Here is a 14,634-nt window from a genome sequence, read left to right on the forward strand (position 1 = left end):
AAGTCCTGACCTTAAGGGCCCAATTACAAAACTATATTTCTGTCCGCATCCATTCCACAATTTTGCGGATCAGATGCGGACCCATTCATTTCAATGGGGTGACAAAAGATGTGGACAGCATTCCGTGTGCTGCAAAATAGGAGTCACAGCAGCAGATCCAGTGCGTCTTTTATGGGAAGCCTCGAGTGCACACACAGACAAAGTGCCACGTTTCGGCTCCGCAGCCTTTGTCAAGTATACAAAAGGTAAAAACTAGCAATGTTACATACATACATGTGACCACTCCCACAACATATTGGAGCCAATCATTAGGGGGCTCAGCCCACTCGATACATCAGTGCAATTAGTCAGTGACGTCATCGCGCTATCTGCGTGACGCGCAGACGTCAATCACGTGACCAACGTGTCATCAAGTCACATGATGGTCGCGATGGGTGCAAGGTCCTTTGCCCACATATATCTACAACAACATGGAAGGTCCTGTCATAGGACCTCCGCTCGGCCCATGTGTGTCAACGGGGACATATAATGTATCTCACATAGACTATAACTCAGGGACAGAGCGGTATATCCATATATAAAATGGATAATCCATGAGGTCGGACACACGCAGAGACCGGCCATCTGACGATAAATGGATGGGGGGGGAAACCTGACTCTACCGAAGTCAGACGAAACAATATATCAGATACACCACACATATACAGTCAGGTCCATAAATATTGGGACATGGACACAATTCTAACATTTCTGGCTCTATACACCACCACAATGGATGTGAGATGAAACAAACTAGATGTGCTTTACCTGCAGACTGTCAGCTGTAATCTGAGGGGATTTACATCCAAATCAGGTGAACGGTGCAGGAATTACAGCAGTTTACATCTGTGCCTCTCACTTGTTAAGGGACCAGAAGTAATGGGACAATTGTCTTCTCAGCTGTTCCATGGCCAGGTGTGTGTTATTACCTCATTATCCCAATTACAATGAGCAGATGAAAGGTCAGAGGTCATTTCCAGTCTGCTATTTCCATTTGGAATCTGTTGCTGTCAACTCCCAAGATGAGATCCAAAGAGCTGTCACTATCAGTGAAGCCATCATTAGGCTGAAAAAACACAACAAACCCATCAGAGAGATAGCAAAAACATTAGTCGCGGCCAAAACAACTGTTTGGAAAATTCTTACAAAGAAGGAACGCACCGGTGAGCTCAGCAACAGCAAAAGACCCGGAAGACCACAGAAAACAACTGTGGTGGATGAACGAAGAATTCTTTCTCTGGTGAAGAAAACCCCCTTCACAACAGTTGGCCAGATCAGGAACACTCTCCAGGAGGTAGGTGTATGTGTGTCAGAGTCAACAATCAGGAGAAGACTTCACCAGAGTGAATACAGAGGGTTCACCACAAGATGGAAACCATTGGTGAGCCTCAAAAACAGGAAGGCCAGATTAGAGTTTGCCAAATGACATCTAAAAAAGCCTAAAAAAGAACAACATCCTATGGACAGATGAGACCAAGATCAACTTGTACCAGAGTGATGGGAAGAGAAGAGTATGGAGAAGGAAAGGAACTGCTCATGATCCTAAGCATACCACCTCATCAGTGAAGCATGGTGGTGGTAGTGTCATGACGTGGACATGTATGGCTGCCAATGGAACTGGTTCTCTTGTATTTATTGATGATGTGACTGCTGACAAAAGCAGCAGGATGAATTCTGAAGTGTTTCGGGCAATATTATCTGCTCATATTCAGCCAAATGCTTCAGAACTCATTGGACGGCGCTTCACAGTGCAGATGGGCAATGACCCAAAGCATACTGCAAAAGCAACCAAAGAGTCTAAGGGAAAGAAGTGGAATGTTCTGCAATGGCCGAGTCAATCCCCGGACCTGAATCCGATGGAGCATTTCACTTGCTGAAGACAAAACTGAAGGGAAAATGCCCTAAGAACAAGCAGGAGCTGAAGACAGTTGCAGTAGAGGCCTGGCAGAGCATCACCAGGGATGAGACCAGCGTCTGGTGATGTCTATGCGTTCCAGACTTCAGGCTGTAATTGACTGCAAAGGATTTGCAACCAAGTATTAAAAAGTGAAAGTTTGATTTAGGATTATTATTCTGTCCCATTACTTTTGGCCCCTTAACAAGTGGGAGGCACATATGGAAACTGCTGTAATTCCTGCACCGTTCACCTGATTTGGATGTAAATCCCCTCAGATTACAGCTGACAGTCTGCAGGTAAAGCACATCTTGTCCGTTTCATCTCACATCCATTGTGGTGGTGTATAGAGCCAAAAATGTTAGAATTGTGTCCATGTCCCAATATTTATGGACCTGACTGTATATATACTGAATAGGAATGTGGCAACAGTGATAAAACAAAAATAAATCTTAATCTACCATTGAAACCATTGTCTATACTGAGTCAGACATGAATAGAACTCTATCTACACTGTTTACATTGAATTCAATGTTGAGTCCCTCGGGTTGTAACGATTGTAAATGAAGATCCATTTCAGCTCTTTTCTTCTCAACATACGTTCCCTATCGCCACCCCTTATGGGGACGTCAACAGAGTCAATGACCCTAAATCTCAATTGGCTGACAGAGTGTCCACAGTCAATGAAGTGCTTGGCCACCGGTTTGTCCACCATTTTCTTCCTAATAGTACTTTTGTGTTTGTTAATGCGCTCCCTAATCTCCATGGTTGTTTCTCCCACATAGATCAAACTACAGGGACGAACAATCATGTAGATGACAAACTTGGACCGACATGTATAGTATCCTGCATGTTGTATTTCTTGCCACTATAAGGGTGTACAAAGGTGTTCCCCTTTAACATATTCCCACAGTTGCAACAACCCAATCATGGGAAATGCCCCATCTTTCTGGGTTTAAGGTAAGTTTGACCCCCTTTGATAACATCTCCTGTGTCGGTTTTAATCAGTTTGTCACAGAAATTGGTGCCCCGTTTATTTGCCATCAATGACGGATTATCAAATTCATGTATAGTCGGGAAACCCCTATGGAGGATGCTCCACTCTTTCCTTAAAATATGTGTTATGTCCGCACTGTGGTTGCCATAGGTGGAAACAAACGGGATACGTGCCATATCACTACTTATGGAAGAAGACTGGAATGTGGACACTTTGTCCACCAAGGAGACCCTGGCCATAGACCTGTGTAATAGCCGGCCAGGATACCTCCTCTGAGAGGACGTGTTGCCCATCTCGTTGATCCGATGGCTGAATACATGATCATCAGACACTACACGTCTAACACACAGCATCTGACTCCAAGGCAGGGAATCTAACATGCGGCGTGGATGACAACTATCATGTCTCAGAAGGTTGGTCCTGTCCGTAGGCTTTTTATACAAGCCCTCTTCAATGTAAACCCTGACGTCAAGACACTGTAACTCCTCAGAAGAGGAAGTCACTGTAAATTGAAGGCCGTTCACCCCATTGTTCAGGTGTGCATGAAACTCGTTCAAAGAGTCCATAGACCCACTCCAAATCATAAAAATGTCGTCGATGTAGCGCCACCAGCACAGGACCCACTGATAGAAGGGTGATGCATATACCAGTTTGTCCTCAACCTCTGCCATGAACATATTGGCATAAGTAGGTGCCACGTTGGAACCCATGGCCACACCGCGTGACTGTCGGTAAAAGGTGTTGCCAAAGAGAAAATAATTCCTCTTCAGGACCAACTCTAGGAGGTCCATGACAACCACAGCGCCATGTCCTAAGACATTACCTTGATCAGCGCTCAATTCCATGGATGATATATTTACCACCAGCTGATTCACGTCTTGTAGGTGCGCCTCGTCACTCTCTCCCGTGCTCCCTGATTCTAGCCCGGATGCATAGGTGGGTGTTGGTCTTTTCTGGACCCTGTGATGTTTTCTGCCGCCGCGTCGGAGTTTCCTCCCGCTGCATTTGGTGGTCTTCCTAAAAAAGAAGACTTGGTTGATTCATCCGTTGATTCTGAGTAGCAAGTTGTGAAGCCAAAATGACTCGAGTCAAATCTTCTCCCCTTGCCCCTTCGTCTAGGGGGTCTGTTACGTGGCTGTTGATTCTGCCAGTTGTCTAGTCTTCCAGATCGCGGTGCCACTTATCTCTTTTAGTTTTTTCTACCGCAGATTTATGTCGTTGCACGTGCTGAGTTGTTTTTTCATTGTGGGCCGCAAAATCATCCGTAGACAACAGCCCTTGTATCTGCCCATCCAAAGTCGACAGATGATTGTTTGTCCCTGTAGCTTGATCTTTGTGGGAGAAACAACCATGGAGATTAGGGAGCGCATTAACAAACACAAAAGTACTATTAGGAAGAAAATGGTGGACAAACCGGTGGCCAAGCACTTCATTGACTGTGGACACTCTGTCAGCCAATTGAGATTTAGGGTCATTATCTCTGTTGACGTCCCCACAAGGGGTGGCGATAGGGAACGTATGTTGAGAAGAAAAGAGCTGAAATGGATCTTCATTTTACAATCGTTACAACCCGAGGGACTCAACATCGAATTCAATGTAAACAGTGTAGATAGAGTTCTATTCATGTCTGACTCAGTATAGACAATGGTTTCAATGGTAGATTAAGATTTATTTTAGTTTTATCACTGTTGCCACATTCCTATTCAGAATATATATATGTGTGGTGTATCTGATATATTGTTTCGTCTGACTTCGGTAGAGTCAGGTTTCCCCCCCCATCCATTTATCGTCAGATGGCCGGTCTCTGCGTGAGTCCGACCTCATGGATTATCCATTTTATATATGGATATACCGCTCTGTCCCTGAGTTATAGTCTATGTGAGATACATTATATGTCGGTAGATGCTATTTCCTAGCCAGCTAAAGGACCTCTGATGACGTCATGCCCATGTGACCAGACTCGAGTAGGCGGAGCCAGTCTGGAGTCTGCAAGAAGCACAGTTGATTTCCCGGGCTTTTGAGTGGTTTGATCTGGTGAGGACAAGGGCAGAAGCAGGTGAGGTTTTCGCTTGGTGGGTGTATGGCTAAGTAATACTCTGCAGGGGGCCTATAGAGTTAGTCTGGAGTCTGCAAGAAGTACAGTTGATTTCCCCCAGAGGCTTAGGAGCGGGTTGCTGTAATGCTCTGCAAGGGTGGTGGGGGGTTGCTGGAATGCTCTGCAAGGGGGGTGGGAGGGTTGCTGGAATGCTCTGCAAGGGGGGTGGGAGGGTTGCTGGAATGCTCTGCAAGGGGGGTGGGAGGGTTGCTGGAATGCTCTGCAAGGGGGGTGGGAGGGTTGCTGGAATGCTCTGCAAGGGGGGTGGGGGGGTTGCTGGAATGCTCTGCAAGGGGGGTGGGGGGGTTGCTGGAATGCTCTGCAAGGGGGGTGGGGGGGTTGCTGGAATGCTCTGCAAGGGGGGTGGGGGGGTTGCTGGAATGCTCTGCAATGGGGGTGGGGGGGTTGCTGGAATGCTCTGCAAGGGGGGTGGGGGGGTTGCTGGAATGCTCTGCAAGGGGGGTGGGGGGTAGTAGCAGGTGAGGTTTTCGCTTGGTGGGTGTATGGCTAAGGGCTCTTTCACACTTGTGTTGTCCGGATCCGGCGTGCACTCCACTTGCCGGAATTACACGCCGGATCCGGAAAAACGCAAGTGTACTGAAAGCATTTGAAGACGGATCCGTCTTCAAAATGCGTTCAGTGTTACTATGGCACCCAGGACGCTATTAAAGTTCTGGTTGCCATAGTAGTAGTGGGGAGCGGTATACTTACAGTCCATGCGGCTCCCGGGGCACTCCAGAATGACGTCAGAGCGCCCCATGCGCATGGATGACGTGTCCATGTGATTACGTGATCCATGCGCTTGGGGCGCCCTGACGTCACTCTGGAGCGCCCGGGGAGCCGCACGGACGGTAACTACACTGCTTCCCCGCTCCCCGCTACACTTTACCATGGCTGCCAGGACTTTAGCGTCCCGGCAGCCATGGTAACCATTCAGAAAAAGCTAAACATCGGGTCCGGCAATGCACCGAAACGACGTTTAGCTTAAGGCCGGATCCGGATCAATGCCTTTCAATGGGCATTAATTCCGGATCCGGCCTTGCGGCAAGTCTTCAGGATTTTTGGCCGGAGCAAAAAGCGCAGCATGCTGCGGTATTTTCTCCGGCCAAAAAACGTTCCGTTCCGGAACTGAAGACATCCTGATGCATCCTGAACGGATTTCTCTCCATTCAGAATGCATTAGGATAAAACTGATCAGGATTCTTTCGGCATAGAGCCCCGACGACGGAACTCTATGCCGGAAGAAAAGAACGCAGGTGTGAAAGAGCCCTAAGGCTACTTTCACACCTGCGTTAGGAGCGGATCCGTCTGGTGTCTGTACAGACGGATCCGCTCCTATAATGCAAATGCTTGTATCCGTTCAGAACGGATCCGTTTGCATAACTGTTTATTTCAGATCTGATTTTTCACTTCGGAAAACTCAGATCCGACAGTGTATTCTAAACACAGAAGCGTTCCCATGGTGATGGGGACGCTTCAAGTTAGAATATACTGAGAACTGTGTACATGACTGCCCCCTGCTGCCTGGCAGCACCCGATCTCTTACAGGGGGCTGACCCCCCTCCTGTATTTAACTTATTGATGGCCAGTGCGGCCCCCCCTCCCTCCGCGGTATTAATTGTAACCAGTGCGGCCCCCCTCCCTCTATATTCATCGGTGGCCAGTGCGGATTCCCAGTATTAAATATGACCAGTGCTGCCTCCTCCCCCCCCCCCCCCCTAAATTAAAATCACCCCCCCCCCCCCATCATTGGTGGCAGCGGAGAGTACCGATCGGAGTCCCAGTTTAATCGCTGGGGCTCCGATCGGTTACCATCGCTGCCATTGTTACTTAGCAATAAATAGAAGCATTATACTTACCTGCGAGCTGCGATGTCTGTGTCCGGCCGGGAGCTCCTCCTACTGGTAAGTGACAGGTCTGTGCGGCGCATTGCCTATAGAAAAAATCTTAATATATAAAAATAGACTTTTATGAAATCATTACATTTTGTAATTTATATTTCCCCAGTCGTCTCCATGACAGCACAAACTGAGATTGCCTTCCTCTGATAGGACAGGAAAAAGCACACAGAGAGGTTAAAAACCCCACCCCCACCCCTCATCGCCAGTGTTTTTTCCTGTCCTGTCAAGGAAGGAATGCCAGAGAGGTGCTGGGAGACCTTCTGGGTTTCCTAACTTTCTATTTTTTTTTCCCTTTTTCTTCTCACCCTGCTACGGCGGGATGTCACCTGTTAGACCGGAGGTCGGTTCCGGGGTCCGGGTCACCCTCACTCATGGTGATCCCGGCGAAGTTCCCTCTGCGGCGGCCCAGGCGGGCTTAAAGCAGTGAGGTAGGGCGGCTGGAGCGACGCTGTGACGCGCTTCCCTCCAGTCGCCGGGTGATGACGTCAGACGCCGGGAGGCGTGGCCAGCGTCGTGACGTCACGGAGGCCGCGGCCGGCGCCAAATTCGAAAAAGGAAAGCAGAGTCTGCCGATCTGAGGTCTCCACGGTCACCCTACCTGCTGACAGCAACGCAGGTGGACGGGAGCTGCGAAGATGAGCGCCCCTACCACCACTGGCTCGGTTCCTGAGCCTCCTACCACTCTGGGCGGTGTGAGTAGCCTGCTGGCACCCTTTCTTATTGCTGTTTTTTCCCTGCAGTGGTTGACCTCTTCCTCCCTTGGTGTTGCAGGGAGAAAAGGAGTCTTCCTCCTCTGTTAAATCCAGACCCAGGAAGTGCGGCGTCTGTTCTAAGCGCCTTGCTTCCTCAGGGTCCAAGTTACTATGTAAGGACTGCACCTCTACCGTGGTGAAGGCAGAGTCCTCTAGCTTCATAGAGGAGATCAAGACTCTGGTCAGAACGAAGGTCCAATCAGCATTGGCCGCTAGGGACCCCCCTGCCTCCCCTATACCCCAGCCCGGTCAGGGCCGCAGACCACCCTCTTCCAGAGGCCTGGACTACTCCGGGAGTGATCTGTACTCGGCCGACTCCGTCTTGTCAGATGCGGAGACTTCGGCTAGATCTCAGGAATTGGAGGAAAGTAGTGAGTACAGGAGATTCCTCTTTAACCCAGAGGATATAGAAGAATTGATCCGAACCATAAGGGCCTCTATTAAGATGGAGGTCCCTAAGAGATCCAAGTCAGTCCAGGAGGAGATTTTAGGGGAGAGGCACAAATCTGTGTTCCCGGTCCCAGACAATATCCAGAAGATGATACGGGCAGAATGGGAGAAGCCAGAGAAGGGTTCCTTTATCCCACGGGGCCTCAAAAGGCGATACCCCTTCGACGAAGCGGACTGTGCCGACTGGGAGACCATTCCCAGGGTGGATGCTCCCGTCGCTAAAGTAGCAAAACGAATGGTCCTTTTGTTTGAGGACGCAGCGCAGCTCAAGGACCCTCTAGATAGGAAAGCCGAGAGTCTGCTCAAGAGAACCTGGGAAGCTACAGCAGCTCTCCTAAAACCGGGGGTAGCAGCGACATGTGTGGCTCGTACACTCGCAGTGTGGCTTGAACAGCTAGAGCACCATATAGCGAATAGGGCCCCTCGGGAGGAGATCCTGGATAGTATTCCTCTTCTGAAGAAGGCTACTTTCTTCCATGCCGCTGCAGAATCGGTTAGGCTTTCTGCCCGCACGGCGGTTCTGTCCAACACCACCAGACGGGTACTATGGCTTAAAGCCTGGTCGGGCGACACCGTATCGAAAAACAGGCTGATATCTCTACCCTTTCACGGTCAGTACGTGTTCGGCTCCGACCTGGACAAAATCCTTGAACGCCACGGACCGTAAGAAGGGCTTTCCAGAGGACAAGTCCAGGAGACAGTTTTTTCAGAGGCCCCAGCAGGATTCCAGCGCCGATAGGAGGAGCCGCGAGGGTCGCGGATTTACTAGAGGCGGGAGAGGAAAAGGTTTTTTCCTTAATCCCAACAGGGGAGATCCCTCTCCCTCTTCATCAAAACAATGACATCATCCCGGTCAGGGGAAGGCTCAGCTCCTTTCTGGGGGTTTGGGAACAAACCATCACGGATCCGTATATATTAGGCATCGTAGAACATGGCTACACTATAGAACTGGATTCCCTTCCTCCGCAGAGGTTCGTCCTGACCAAGCTCAACAGGGGCCTCGAGTCCCCCTTATCTGAGGGCGTAAGAAACTTATTACGCCCAGGGGCAGTAGAAAAGGTTCCTGCCAGAGATTTGGGGAGGGGTCACTATTCCCCTTTATTCCTGATCCGGAAATCGAATGGCAATTTTCGGACCATCATAAATTTAAAACCCCTGAAAACACATCACCTACCACAAGTTCAGGATGGAGACAGTCAAGTCAGCGGTGAAGCTCATCAAAGGAGGGTCTATGATGGCTACAATAGACCTCTCCGACACATACTTCCATATCCCAATACAGGTCCGTTCCAGAAGATTTCTGAGGTTCGCGGTGGAGCAAGGCGGGACAGCTTACCACTATCAGTTCAAGTGCCTCCCGTTCGGCATATCATCGGCACCCCGCATATTCACCAAGGTGATGGCAGAGGTCGTAGCCTCCCTAAGCAAGGAGGGGATAATAATCGTCCCTTACCTAGACGACCTGCTAATAGTAGCAGAAACCTCAGATCTCCTTCGCAGACACATCCAAGTGGTTCTCTCGCGCCTCCAGAACTTGGGCTGGTTGATCAACCGGGAAAAGTCCGACATGTTGCCAGACCATCGGAAGGTATTCCTGGGTATCCTCTTGGACTCAGCTCTTCAAAAATCTTTCCTCCCTCCGCTAAAGGTACAGAAGCTGAGGTCAAGGGTCCTCCACTTCACCAAGCAGTCCCGTTGCTCAATAAGACAGGGCATGGAAATGCTGGGCCATCTCACCTCCTGCATCACCGCGGTAGCCTGGGCCCAATTCCATACGAGAACCTTACAGAAGCTGGTTCTAAAACAATGGAACGGGTATCGATCATCCCTGGACCAGGGGTTGTCGGTGTCCCGGGAGGTAAAGGCTTCACTGGGCTGGTGACTCAAGACCAAGAACCTGGAATCGGGAGTTCCATGGAGGCAGGAAAGTGTGTTTTCCCTCACGACGGACGCCAGCTCTCGGGGCTGGAGAGCCCTCACGGCTTCGGAGACTTTTTAAGGGATTTGGTCAGAGGACCAGAGAAGGATGTCCTCCAACTACAGAGAACTCCGTGCGGTGTGGGAAGGTCTCAGATCCATCCAAATACAGGCCAAAAATCGCCACGTCCTGGTCCATTCGGACAATTCCACTGCGGTGGCATTTATCCAGCACCAAGCAGGAACAAGACACGGTCATCTCCAGAGGCTCTCAGACCGAATCTTCCTCTGGGCAGAAAAGAATCTACAATCCCTTGCGGCAGTACATCTAAAGGGATCCCTGAATCTCCAGGCAGATTACCTCAGTCGGCAAAGTCTGGATCCAGGCGAGTGGTCTTTGTCCCAGACCGCTTTCCAACAGATTCGGGACCGTTGGGGGGAATCCCGTCCTAGACCTGTTCGCATCCGCAAAGAATCACAAGGTTCAGAATTTCTTCTCCCTCAATCGAAGAGACCCATGTGTGGCAATAGACGCTTTTACCCAGAGCTGGATGACTGGCCTAGTCTACGCCTTTCCCCCGATACCAGTAATCCCAAGAGTGCTCCAAAAGTTTCAGTCCGAAGGGTGCAGACGGATTCTGGTGGTCCCATTCTGGCCCAGGAGAAGCTGGTTCGGGCTCCTCAGGTCCCTCAGCCCGGAAGATCCCATTCGTTTCCGGCCGGAGGAGGGTCTTCTAACCCAGGGTCCCATACCGCACCCCAATACCAACCTCCTCAAGCTGTCCGCTTGGATTCTGAGCAATCCCTCTTGCTAGGGCTCTCTGAAAGAGTAGTCAAGACCCTCTTACTCAGTAGGAAGTCCAACACCTCCAAAGCGTACCTCAAGGTTTGGAGGAAGTTCGCCTCCTGGGGCGGAGTCAGGTTCAACCAGTCCACCCCTAATATCCCGCTTATCCTGGAATTCCTCCAGGATGGGCTGGATTTGGGTCTTGCTCCTAACACATTGCGAGTTCAGGTGTCTGCCTTGGGGGCCCTCTATAATACCAGCCTTTTATGAGGTCCCCTGGGTAGCAAGATTCCTGAAAGCGGCAGATTGACTAAAACCCAGAGTCAGGAATATGGTCGCACCATGGAACCTCAACACCGTCCTTTTAAGACTGTCAGATGTTCCGTTTGAGCCTCTGCTCTCCCTATCTATTAAGTGGCTCACTTTGAAAACCATCTTCCTAGTGGCCATATCCTCCGCAAGGACGGTTTGCGAGCTCCAGGCCCTGTCCATACAGGTACCCTTCCTCAAGGTGCTAGACGACAAGCTCATTTTCAAATTAGACCCCTGTTTTCTCCCCAAGGTGGTCTCCTCTTTTCATAGGTCGCAAGACATAGTTATCCTGTCTTTTTTTCCTCACCCTAAAGACGAGCAGGAATCTAGATTCCACAATTTAGACGTTAGGCGTTCAGTTCTTCATTATTTACACGCCACGGAGGAGTGGCGTATCGACAAGAATTTATTTATCCAGTTTTCAGGTCCAAACAAAGGGAGGAAGGCAGCGAAGAGCTCTATATCCCGCTGGATTAGATGTACCATTTCCGAGGCCTATAAAGCCTCCGGTAGAGAGGCTCCTCCATCCCTTAGAGCCCACTCAGTTAGATCGGTCTCCACTTCTTGGGCTGAAAGAGCCTCTGCTTCGTTAGAACAGATCTGCAGGGCAGCTACCTGGAAGAGGGCCCACACCTTCACCAAGCATTATAGGGTGGATGTGTTTGCTGACGAGGACTTGGCCTTTGGATGTAAAGTCCTAGGTGCTGTAGTCCCTCCCTAAGTTACTTTGTTAGTTCTCAGTTTGAGCTGTCATGGAGACGACTGGGGAAATGAGTATTACACTCACCGGTAATCCGGTTTCCTGGAAGTCTCCATGACAGCACAGCTTTGTCCCGCCCTTGTTTTTTTCTTTGTCAATAGACTATTTGGCTAGTTTTACGTTCTACCCCTTGTCCTAGTCCTGTTATAATACACTGGCGATGAGGGGTGGGGGTGGGGTTTTTAACCTCTGTGTGCTTTTTCCTGTCCTATCAGAGGAAGGCAATCTCAGTTTGTGCTGTCATGGAGACTTCCAGGAAACCGAATTACCGGTGAGTGTAATTTAAATATTGTGGGTGACCACCTGGAACAAACAGAGGAAGTAGTATGTGGTCAGAGTAAAACTTAACGTTTAATTAGAACAATTAGAAAAATAGGTCCCAAGATGACAGATAACAACAATTTATATGTATACGTTCGGAGCAACACGGCGGTATACCAAACGGATGCAAGAAGTGCCAATATCAGATAAATGATGCTCGGCGGCACCAAATAAGTAACCGGTTGGTCCTACCACACAGATGAGACGCTCCAGAATCAGCAATTGTCCGACAGGTGTTGATTGATGTGCACACCGTTGCTGGCGGCAATTGCTGATTCTGGAGCGTCTCATCTGTGTGGTAGGACCAACCGGTTACTTATTTGGTGCCGCCGAGCATCATTTATCTGATATTGGCACTTCTTGCATCCGTTTGGTATACCGCCGTGTTGCTCCGAACGTATACATATAAATTGTTGTTATCTGTCATCTTGGGACCTATTTTTCTAATTGTTCTAATTAAACGTTAAGTTTTACTCTGACCACATACTACTTCCTCTGAATGTAATACTCATGTATTAGAAATAATGCTAGAGTTCCACTATTATAACTATATCTTGAAAATGTAAATAGTGTTTTAGCCCATATAACAGTCTACATCAATGACTTATGGACTAAAGCCATACCTAGTCCATACAATTACTAATGTGCTCACCACACAGGTCATATGACCCTGCGTATCCAGGTAAAAGTAGTGAATGGAGGAGTTGAACTTCGACAGTATTACCACCTCCAACATCTTCTTATCGTGTCTGTGTAAAAGCTGCTTGCATGTGGTTCTGTCTCCTCTTTCTTTTGTTAATAAAGTTAACTGTATTACACAAACACTTAAACACAAAGATGCTGGAATAAAGATAAGATTTATTCCTATTCAGTTACCAACAGATGTCATATAATGTTGTTCCTAACTGAATGCCAGAAGGTAACATGACTGTATATCTGTGTAGTCTATTAAGTTAGCTTATGGATGCATTATACAGGACTCCTCTGTGGTCCATTGTATTCTACTGTGCAGAGAGGGACTAATGCACTGTTAGAGAAAGGCTATATTTTATGGAAGTGTGATTTTAAAATATAGAAATATTTGAACTATTTAAATGAACATTTTGATAGAAATGTGACATGGATAAGAGCAAGACATTCATTTTTGAGGCAAATTTTTTTTGCAGGTGCATGGTCTGGTCATATCAGAGGCAGACAACAATAGGGGTTGACGCGCGTTACCAGAAAGATACCTGGTGGTGATGTTTCCTGAGAACATCGAGCCTTAGGGAAAATGCAAAAGAATGGATATTGTATGAAAGGTAATAAAAAAAAAAAAAGATAATAATTATTTGCCTAGTAAATTTTTTTGGTCTTTCTTTCTGGTTTATATATTCACTTTTTTTCCCCTTTATTTTTAAACAGGTTTCAGTTGGCTTCTTACATTTGCTTTCTTGAAGATTGAATGGATCATGTCACCTCGTTCACAACATCATATGCTTATATTCTGTAATTTATTTTTTTTACCATTGTTATGCACTTGTCATAATTTCTATTTCGTTATGCACTTGTATTGAGCATCTCTAACCCCTTAACTACATGTGACGTAAATTTGCGTCAACATGACAGTAAGAAGATATGGAGCTGTTGCAGATTATGTGTAAGTAACCATAGGAAGAAAACAAAATGATGTTCGGCTCCAAAAAACAAGCAAACTTTTCATTTGGTTTAAAAATCCAGACAAATACAAGGCAAACGGTCCACGCTATATCATTATTATTTATTATTAAAGCGCCATTCATTCCATAGCTCTGTACATATGAGAAGAGGTATACATACATAATACAGACAATTGTACTAATCATAAATAAGATGAGTTACAGACTGGTACAGAAGGAGAGAGGGCCCTGCCCGTGGGGCTTACAATCTACATGGTATGGGAGAAGGACACAGTAGGTGCGGGTGAAGTTGGTCATGGCGGTATGGAGGCAGCAGGGTCACTGGTTGTCGGCTTGTCTGAAGAGGTGGGTTTTCAGGTTTCTTTTAAAGGATTCCACTGTAGGTGAGAGTCTGATATGTTGGGGCAGCGAGTTCCAGAGTATGGGGGATGGACAGGAGAAATCCTGAAGTCGATTGTGGGAAGAGGCAATAAGAGGAGAGAAGGAGGTCTCGTGAGGATCGGAGAGTGCGTGTGGGGATGTATCGGGAAAGTAGCTCAGAGATGTAGGGAGGGGACAGGTTGTGGACGGCCTTGTATGTATTTGTTAGTACTTTGAAGTGAATTCGCTGGGCAATGGGGAGCCAGTAAAGGGATTGGCAGAGGAGTAATAGGGTGAGAGGTGGATTAGTCGGGCAGCAGAGTTGAGGATAGATTGGAGGGGTGCGAGTGTGCTAGATGGAAGGCCACAGAGGAGAGTGTTGCAGTAGTCT

At 48.1% G+C, this 14,634-nt stretch overlaps 1 long non-coding RNA gene across 1 annotated transcript; it reads left to right on the forward strand.

The window, feature by feature from the left end:
• Positions 1 to 4,832: 4,832 nt before the first annotated feature.
• Positions 4,833 to 14,066, forward strand: LOC121005983. The gene is made up of 3 exons (XR_005779997.1): positions 4,833 to 4,986; positions 13,392 to 13,526; positions 13,630 to 14,066. It is a non-coding gene; the product is annotated as an uncharacterized LOC121005983 (long non-coding RNA).
• Positions 14,067 to 14,634: the final 568 nt, after the last annotated feature.

Source organism: Bufo bufo, chromosome 6 (assembly GCF_905171765.1).
Source record: "Bufo bufo chromosome 6, aBufBuf1.1, whole genome shotgun sequence".
Taxonomy (NCBI): Eukaryota; Metazoa; Chordata; class Amphibia; order Anura; family Bufonidae; genus Bufo; species Bufo bufo.